This window comes from Solanum tuberosum, unplaced genomic scaffold (assembly GCF_000226075.1).
Source record: "Solanum tuberosum cultivar DM 1-3 516 R44 unplaced genomic scaffold, SolTub_3.0 scf00857, whole genome shotgun sequence".
Classification (NCBI taxonomy): Eukaryota; Viridiplantae; Streptophyta; class Magnoliopsida; order Solanales; family Solanaceae; genus Solanum; species Solanum tuberosum.
In genome coordinates, this window is record NW_006239768.1 from 35,060 (window position 1) to 44,186 (window position 9,127).

Here is a 9,127-nt window from a genome sequence, read left to right on the forward strand (position 1 = left end):
CAGTATGCAGAAACAATCAACAAAATGAGTACAAGGGAGGCACCCCCAACTGAAAATGAGATTGTGTCCTCACAGTCCAAATATCAAAAGAGAATACCAAAGCAAAAGAATAGTAATAGTTTGATATTACTATTATCAATAGGAAAAGATTGAGAAGGCAAATGTCATTAGGAAGTAGTTTGATAGGAAAAAACAATCTTAGAAAATAGTAATTGAGCATAAGATGAAACTAACCAAAACTGACTATAATGCTAAGTACTTCGTAGCCTCAACAACATGCTTAAAGAGTGCCAAAGAACCTGTTAGAAAACTCAGCACTAATCCTGCATCCATAACCTGCAAATTGATCAACATTTAAACAGTAAGTTTCAAGGGAGAGCTTCATGGTGGCAGCATACCGACAATTATAGAGCCGTAGTTCAAATCCCCCCCCCCAAAAAAAAGAAGCTTGTTTTGAATACCTGAGAGAAGTGTTGAGAGAAGTGCAAAGACCTTCCTGGAGGAAGACCTGCATAATTGCAATTCTTCACCCGTCGATTGGAAAAGATAAATATTAAGCAATTTTTTGTGCATTCTCCTGCAAGATATTGTAATTATTTAGTTAGAGCACTGTGATGTGCCAGAATTTTCCGAACCACCCTAACTTCTCTGCACAATATAGAGATGAAGATGCAACAGTATGCATGCCATAATCATGAAAATCTATACGGTCAAGAATTATAGATTAACAAAGGCGCAAGAAGGCATATATATTTCTAGAACGAGTGGTGGGACAACTAATTTCACCACCAGAAAAAGGCAAATAAAATTAAACCAGTTGTTTTTCTATGCGAAGAGCCATTTTTTTATTCCCTCTCAAACAAAGCCAACAATTGAATGGAGCTAACCCTGCACCTTCAGCATTTTGTACTTGTCAATGAACTGATTTCTTAAACTTTACTCAACTTTATCAAGTATCAACAACAACAAAAAGAATTCTTAAACTTCATGGTCAATTATAGGGCAGCCAGTGCATTCAGGAAAAGAATTACAGTGTCACGAAGTATTGCACAAATTTGTGCATTGCAGGGTCTATAGGGTGCTGCATAGAGAGGACTTATTGTATACACCTTAAGCCAAATGGAAGGGATCCACAATTTTGACTTGCATACAACCCTTAGTACATACTAAGAATGTGGGAGGAGTCCAGTGGACTCAAGGCAAATTCACATGCATCAAACAAAAATAAGAAAAGGAGAATTAGTACTTTAATGCAAGAAAAAGAATTTGAAGGACTTCAAGAAATTAAATTATAGGCTACTGTAATAGATGGGAGCTTGAAATGGTATAAAAATGAGGCATCCTTAAAGGAGAAAAATAAATAACTCGCCCCCAAGGCCTAGCTCAAGTGGCAAAAGGTGGAGGATTTGTGGCTTAGGTCACAGGTTCAAGCCCCACACCATGCAAAGCGTAGCCCGGTATTTAAGTGGAGAAGGGTAGAGGGGCGGGCCCATTATCCACCGAGTTTAGAAGGCTGTGATTGGTCCAAAGGGCGGGTCACAGACGGATTTCTCGGTTATCAAAAAAAATAAATAAATAAATAAATAACTCACTAAATTGAGCACTGTAAATGAATCTAAAGTAACAAAGTTGATGTATTCATTATTCTTCCAAAGCTTACTTCAATTATCATTTAAGCCTAAACTTTCATGAAACCAAACCAAATAGCAACATCGATAATTTAAAGACCTCACATATTTTGAACCAAAAGAAAGGGAACTCGGGATGGGAAAAAACTATGATTACAACAACGAGAATTCAAACCAAACAAGTATGAATGATTCAAAATAGACAAGCAATGAATACAACTAAACATTATAAGATAAGAGAATCAGGAGAAATTGAACCATCAAAATGGGTTATCAATATTTGGAACTGAAATACTAAGCAAACACTCAATCCTTACGTTTAAACAACAAGCAATAAGATGGAAACCTTAAGAAAATAAGAATCTGATCCACTTGTGGTGTTAACTTTGAGTTAAAATAAGCCCTTTATGTTAAACCACAAAACAGCGAACAAGCTAAGACGAGGAAACACAACCCATAACAGCATTTGACCACAAAATATTTTGGAAATCCAACACGAAATAGAATGCAAGATGAACCCAAGTGGTAAATTTAAAGCCTCAGATCTTATTAACTTATAAACAAGTATTTTACTAAGATACGAGTAAATCAATCAAAGAGACATGCTTCAAACATACCTGAAATTAGAACAAGAGATATTCAACCAGCAGGCACAATGTAAAAGAGTAGTAAGGCAGTAAGTTATCCGATTCATCCTGTTTACACTAGTCAAGATACAAATGAAGTAATCAGCCCACGACATGTTAGGAAAACAAACCCACCTATAGAAACTAAATTTAGAATTTCAAACTAAATCACAAATCATAGACAACATGATTAGATTAAACAGTGGTAGCAACCACATCAGTGAAATCAAAGAGGTATAAACCTTCAATATTTCAAGCAAAAATCTACATAAGAAGACATTTTTCAAGCTTACAAGCATAACAACTAGCAACATAAGCAATACATAGGTATATATCTCATAACAATAACCTTTAAAGGAAGAACAGTAAATCGAATGAGAAATTAGCCATTCAAGTAGACATAAACTCAAGCATAAGATGTCAACCAACGGAAAGAGGAACATAAAGTTTATGCAGAAAAACAAAACTACCAGCTAAGCCCTAAATTTGGAGAAGCGGAAAAAAACTAAGAGCTATATCACATTTTTGTAAAATAAACTAATCATCCAGTAGAACAGAGGAAAAAACTACCATTGATATGAATAAACTTAACACATGACGACTCAAACATAATCACAAATGCCTAAACGGAAAACATAGAATAACTTAGGACCTGAACAGAGCAAAACTAAGAAAAGGCGTTTATGTTATGATGGGCAGCGAACCGGAACAAACGAGCGAAATGCGACTAAGAATTCGGATGAACCCAACAAGCAACGAACAAGAAAAGAAAGAACCTCTTTTAGTGTATTTGCTAAACTAAGGTCGGTTAAGCAGTATTTTCTAGCCCTTTTCTATCTTTTTTCCCTATTTTATCCAACCCCTAACTCTGAATTTGGGGAATCCAAAATTGGGACAGCAACAGAAACGATTTTTGGACAGTAACAAAGGATTCAAAGAGATGAAAGCGACTGGAATGGCGGAATATATGAAATTTACACAGCCTTTAATCACATTCTCAAACACATAGCTAAAGTCTCAATTTTGGAAGAGCTCATTTCAAGTTGAATTAGCCAATCAAAAAAGCTTTATTACTACATAAAAAGAACATTAAAGATATAATATACATTTTATATCTGCCTGGACACTATGCTGGAGGCAAGGGCTCTGCTAAAATAATATATGAAATTTACACAGCCAAACATTCCTAAAAAGTGCTGATTGTTTGTCGTCATATTACACAAAAACAAGATAAGGATTTAGAAACTCAGAAGCTTAATGGACACCAGATTATTTACACTGATCAAAAAGTTAAAGAAAATTGCTCATAACAAATCAGCTGATAGTGAGTTTTGCAGCAACTGGGAAAACTAACAACTTTTTAGGAGGGGATAAGTTATATGTATGTAAAACACTATATAGAGCCACAGTGCATAAGCATCCTTATTTGAGAACCTTGCTGACATAGCTACAAATTTCTGTTTTTCTCTCTTCTTTTTAGTCTCCTTTTTGTTCTTTTTCAGGTGGGAAAGGGGCCGGTTGTGGGGTCTGCTATACTAAAAGAGTCCATGTTATTTCATCCCAAGAACAGACTCTTAAAAATAAAAACAAAGTTGATAGTTTAGATTAATGCTTGACAAATGATTTTATACATTCTTCTTCCCTTTTGTTGGTTTTCTTATTAGAGTGTTAACCTTGATCTTAATACTTCTGGCATTAATCGGTGGATTTACTTTTTTTAGCTTCCCCTTAATTAAGAAATTATAGAATATCATTGTTTGAATAGGTGAGCTAATTAATGTATTAAAAATTGTAATAAATTAGTCACAAGAAATTCAAGAAAACTTTTGCCTGAATGGATACAACTATCTTGATAAGCTTAGCATGCAAGTCATACACGCATAATCCTTTTAAGTACATCCAATTAGATTGATCTTGATACCAATTTTGTAAAAGAAAGGGTAGTCAATGAGAAATTTAGAGGGACAAACAGAAATTAGGGAAAAAGACAAAACCTGGTGGAAAGGGAACGATTCCAACTGATTCAACAGGTAGAAAACTCAGGCGATTTTCATTACCCGAATTCAAAGTCGATTGCCTCCTGAAAACAAAACAAATCAAAGTAAGAAGTTCAAAACCTTCAACGAACCACCAAACCAACAAAATAGAATTCTTGGTAATGGGAAAAATAGAGAACCCTTCAGAATCTTTGGGGGTAATACTATGGGGCTTTTGCCGCCGATATACAACAGCAATATTTTTGTTCTTGAATTTGTTGAGAGGGACGATCAAAGTGTTCTTGTTCAGCAGCTATGAGTTCTGCCCACAAATCAACTGCGTTTCAAAGTCCACCGTATTAGTACCCTAAGAACCGAATCTTGATTCGGACGGCTCTAAGCGTACGAGGACACCTGCTGTACGAGGTGAAGGAGGAAGACCACGCGACTGGAATGGCGAACGTTACACTGTTGGAAGTGTAGCTGTCCTCTGTGATGTTGGAATTATCGATTTTTGTAGTGTATAGACGTGAAATGGTTGGAGTTGAATGTGGGCTGGGCTGGGTTTTACACGAATTGGGTCGGTAAGGCTGGCCCAATTTGGAATTGTGTATTATCTGTAGGTATTGTGAACGTTGGGCTGGGTTTTACAGGAATTGGGCTGGCCCAATTTTGGGCCTTTTCATGGCAAGAAATTTGTAATTTTAAGGAATAGCCATATAAATTAACAATTTAGTCAAATTGAGTTCGTTCGACTACAATTTTAATACAACAAATGAACTAACCACCTTCTTATTAATCTTAATAAAATTAAATATAATAAACTAATTGACTCAAAATTATATAACCATAATTTAAACTAAACTAATTTAATGAAATATTTAACTTAAAATTAAAAATCTTTTGAGATGATTTCCAAATATATATATTGATTGATGAATACTAGTGTGCACACTTCTCTTTGCCAAATAATTATAAGCCAAAAACTGAGAGGTTGTAGGAATACAGTTGTAGGTGTTTGTACAAAATGCTTTAACAATTGTACTTTATAGCCACGTGTATGTACTTTGACACAACTGTCTTACAATTACTCAACTCCTACACCTTAACCAAAATTTCCTCTGAAGTTTGTCTTCTTTGGAGCAGCTTCATTCACTCGATGAAGTAGGGGAAAAGGCATCAAAAGTCATGGTTAATCCCTTTACTTTGTCTTTTTTTGCCAAATTTTACTTTATACGTCTGTCTCCTCTATCTGAATTGTCTCTTTCAAGCTTCATCATTGGCCTCCTATTTAAGAATAAAAGAACAAAGACTTGATTGGACGATATTCACGAGCATATGACAAGCATGAGTGAAGAAGGGTTCCTCTAGATATATTTTCTATTTTAGTTTTGCATGTGTTTGAACTAGAAGTTTCACAATTTTGACGGAAAATTCTAGCTAATTAGAATATTATTACTTAGTTTTAGGTTTGAATCTAACTTTTTGATGCTTATTTTATTTTCGTAGGGCCCGTATCTTCAAAAAGAATTGGGACGCTTTCTTAGATGTTGTATCTTTCTTTGATTTTTTTCCCAGTTAACCACCTTCTTAATCTTAACAAAATATAATAATCTAGGGATAGGATGGCAATACCTTACGAAAGGGATAGGATGACAATACCTTATGATGATTTTGTTGATGGCCCACCAATCAACACACATGCGCCATGCTTCATCTTTCTTTGAAACCAATAGAACCGGAACAACGCATGGACTTGTACTTTACCTCACATAGCCCTTGTTAAGGAGTTCCTTAACTTGCCTTTGTAGCTCTTCGATTTCTCCCGGATTACTTCGATAAGCCGATTTGGTTGGCTAATGTGAGCCCGGCACGAAGTCAATTTGGTGCTCAATACCCCGGAGAGGGGGCACTCTACTTGGCAGTCCCATCAAAAGGGCTTCATTAGAATCCTGCAAAAGAAAGGAATTAGAATGGGAAGGAGAATAATTAGAGGGGTTAGCTTGGAACACATGATCCCTAGGTGTGACAGGGATCAATGAACTTTGGGACTCCACGTCCTCCCTTATCTCTTCATGCTCAACCAATAATACTTGGGATAGGCAAAGCTGATTGAATATATAAACATGCTAAAAAAACTGGCCAAGAGAGGGGTTAGATTTGTAATCAAGGTATAGCCAAATAAATTAACAATTTAGCCAAATGAAGCTAAAATTGTAGCCAAATTGAGTTGGTTTGGTGAATTCGACTAGAATTTTAATAGAACAAATTGATATAATTAACTACCAAACTTCTTAATCTTAACATCAAATATAGAAATATCTCTTCTGCTCTTTTTAACAAATTAAAAAACTAATCAAGAAAGTCACTTAAAATGAGAGGTATATAAGTACTATTTTCAAAGTCAAACTAAAATGTTGATATTAGGCACGTAACTTCGTAGAACTTATGTGGCCTCATTTTATGTATTGCCTTCCAAAGATTTTAATTATTTAATTACAATGATCTTACTTTTTAAATTATAACTTCTATGACCATATAATAAATATTAAAGCCGAGGGTGTACTACTTGTTTCCTTTTGGTCTTTCTTTTGGATATAAGAAATGATTACTTGTCTTTTAAGCCAAAATTACTGTTCCTTTTATCTTAAAAATTAAAGTACAAGAGATTAACTCATAATCTTTAAACTTTGGCATTTTTCCATTTATTCATTGATCACTTTATGACTAGACCAAGATTACATTAAGCATATAGTACACGTCAAAACTATATTTCTAATTGATTTCTTTTTTTTTTCTAGGTGTAATTGATAACATTTTAAGTATAAGCAGATTTACAATTTGAATTTAATAATATAATCATTGAATTTATGGACCATTTGAATTCTGAATAATTGATAATGTTTTAAGGATTAGATAGATTCACAGTTTGAATTATATGAATTTGAGATATCATTGAGTTATTGATTCGAAATTCAATATTTTAACATATACTTCTTAACACGTAAGAATCTTAGCTAAAAGTAATTTTGTATTTGACTTAACTCATCATAGCTTATATTGTACATTCATATCAATTGTAAAAGCATGTTTATCTTGCAATGTATATTTTGACGAAATGAAATTCTATATATACGTGTTTAAACTTTAATCATCTTACCACGCAATTAGTCATTTATTCGTATTAAAAACAAGGGATAATTGTACATAATGGCAAACTATTAATGTAAAATAAATACAGTAGCTACCGTTTCATTTATTTCCTTTAAGGAGCAAAGTCTCGATCAGTTTGCTATTAATGGGCCCCACCGATGTGTATAAGTAAAAAAAAAAGTTGACGTTATTCTCTTCCATTTATACAATATCTTCTTCTCGTTTATATCTCTTATTTCCTTCATTTTCTCCCTAAAATTAGTGTGAAATTTCAAATCTCCACCAGCACGTTTTCAATCGCAGTTTCAAAATCCCTTCAAAAATTTCAGGTACCGCCAAAACTTATCTCAATCGATTAATTTAAATTTTTGTCTATTTTTTTCAGTTTTTTCAGGCTATTTTTCACATCAGTTCATAATCCATACAGAGTTTTCCTTCAAACAATGGATGTCCAGTCTCCATCTAAAAGATTCACAAGAGGTATACCCTTGCATGTCGAAAATAGTGTTGAACGCCCATCGTTTTCCTTGGGTTTAACTCAGGATTTTGGGGAGGTTGCAGGTTCAATGTCTAAATCCAACGCAATGCAAGAGATCAAATCCAAATTGAAAAATAACCAAACCAAATATGTCCTACATTTTTATTTACATACAAATTAACATAAAATCAAAAATATACATTCAAAAACACAATGAAACATACTTGCTCCTTCCATTGTGCTTGCAGCCACAAATGTTCCATTATACGGTCCTCTTAGGTGACTTCCATCAACAACTATGACAGGCCTACAATGATCAAAGCCTTGTATACAATTATTCAATGCAACAAAAAGATACAAGAACTCATATTTGTCTGTTTTCTTTAGACGTATATGTGAGCCTGTATATGTAATATCCATCATATACAAGTATGCTGGAAGTTTGTTGTAAGATGCAGCTGTGGTACCCCTCAATGAAATCAGAGCCTTTTCTTTAGCCCTCCAAGCCAATGAGTAATTTACATCAACTCCCAAATATATCTTTACATCACTCCGAATATCAGAAGGTGTATATTTTCTCTTGTGATCAACAAGCTTAGGCTTAACGATCCCACCAATCAGCATGTTTGTTGCATGTTTTTGTGAATACACTTTATCCTTCAAAGGACAAGTATGATCTGTATTAAAAATGCTTGGATCCTAAACATTCTAGACTTGCTGATATTTGATGCTTTCATCAACCACTCACATTCATCAGAAATACATTCCAGCGTATAACTACATCAGCAAATACAGCACAACATATCAATATACAAATAACTAAAACACCATAAACACTAATGTATTTGTTTGTATAAACTAGTTACCTGATTGCATTTGACCTCACAGTTCTATATTGAAATCTATTTTCAATTGCATAATTTTTCATCACAGATTTCAAAGTGGCTTTGTTCTTATACACCTGGTCAATCTCCACGCACTTATTACAAGGATTTGAAATGACTCCATCGCAGCTCCCTGACCCCAAGACACAAAGCGGCTCTACCAATTCACCAATTGACAGCTGCATAGTCTCAAAATCAGCAATACCATCATTACAAATTGATGTAACCATATCATTCTCCTGATTTGAACTTTCACACAGTTCAGTGATATTGCTACTATTATCCATTTTGCTTATACAAATTGGATACTTGTTGAAGTCATCTGCAGCCTTTTTAAGCATGATATACACTCTAACACCCATGTCGTTGTGAATCAACATTG

The 9,127-nt window shown here is 34.3% G+C and overlaps 2 protein-coding genes across 5 annotated transcripts in view; one reads left to right on the top strand and one right to left on the bottom strand.

Annotated features, from left to right (window-relative positions):
* LOC102591790 (DNA topoisomerase 6 subunit B-like) overlaps nt 1-9,127 on the bottom strand; it is a 51,132-nt gene that overhangs the window by 9,048 nt on the left and 32,957 nt on the right. Inside the window, exons 5-7 of one of the 4 annotated variants that reach the window (XR_001472512.1) lie at nt 2,246-2,332; nt 462-577; nt 235-336 (exon numbers count right to left, since the gene is read on the bottom strand). The exons of 2 other annotated variants lie outside the window; for them this stretch is intronic. The gene's annotated coding sequence lies outside the window, so the exon portion shown is untranslated. Of the gene's footprint in view, nt 1-234; nt 337-461; nt 578-2,245; nt 2,333-4,248; nt 4,335-4,430; nt 4,729-9,127 lie in introns of those variants that run through there. One more of the 4 variants, XR_001472513.1, reaches the window with a different exon arrangement.
* LOC107059132 (uncharacterized) overlaps nt 1-9,127 on the top strand; it is a 24,937-nt gene that overhangs the window by 1,689 nt on the left and 14,121 nt on the right. The window lies entirely within an intron of this gene.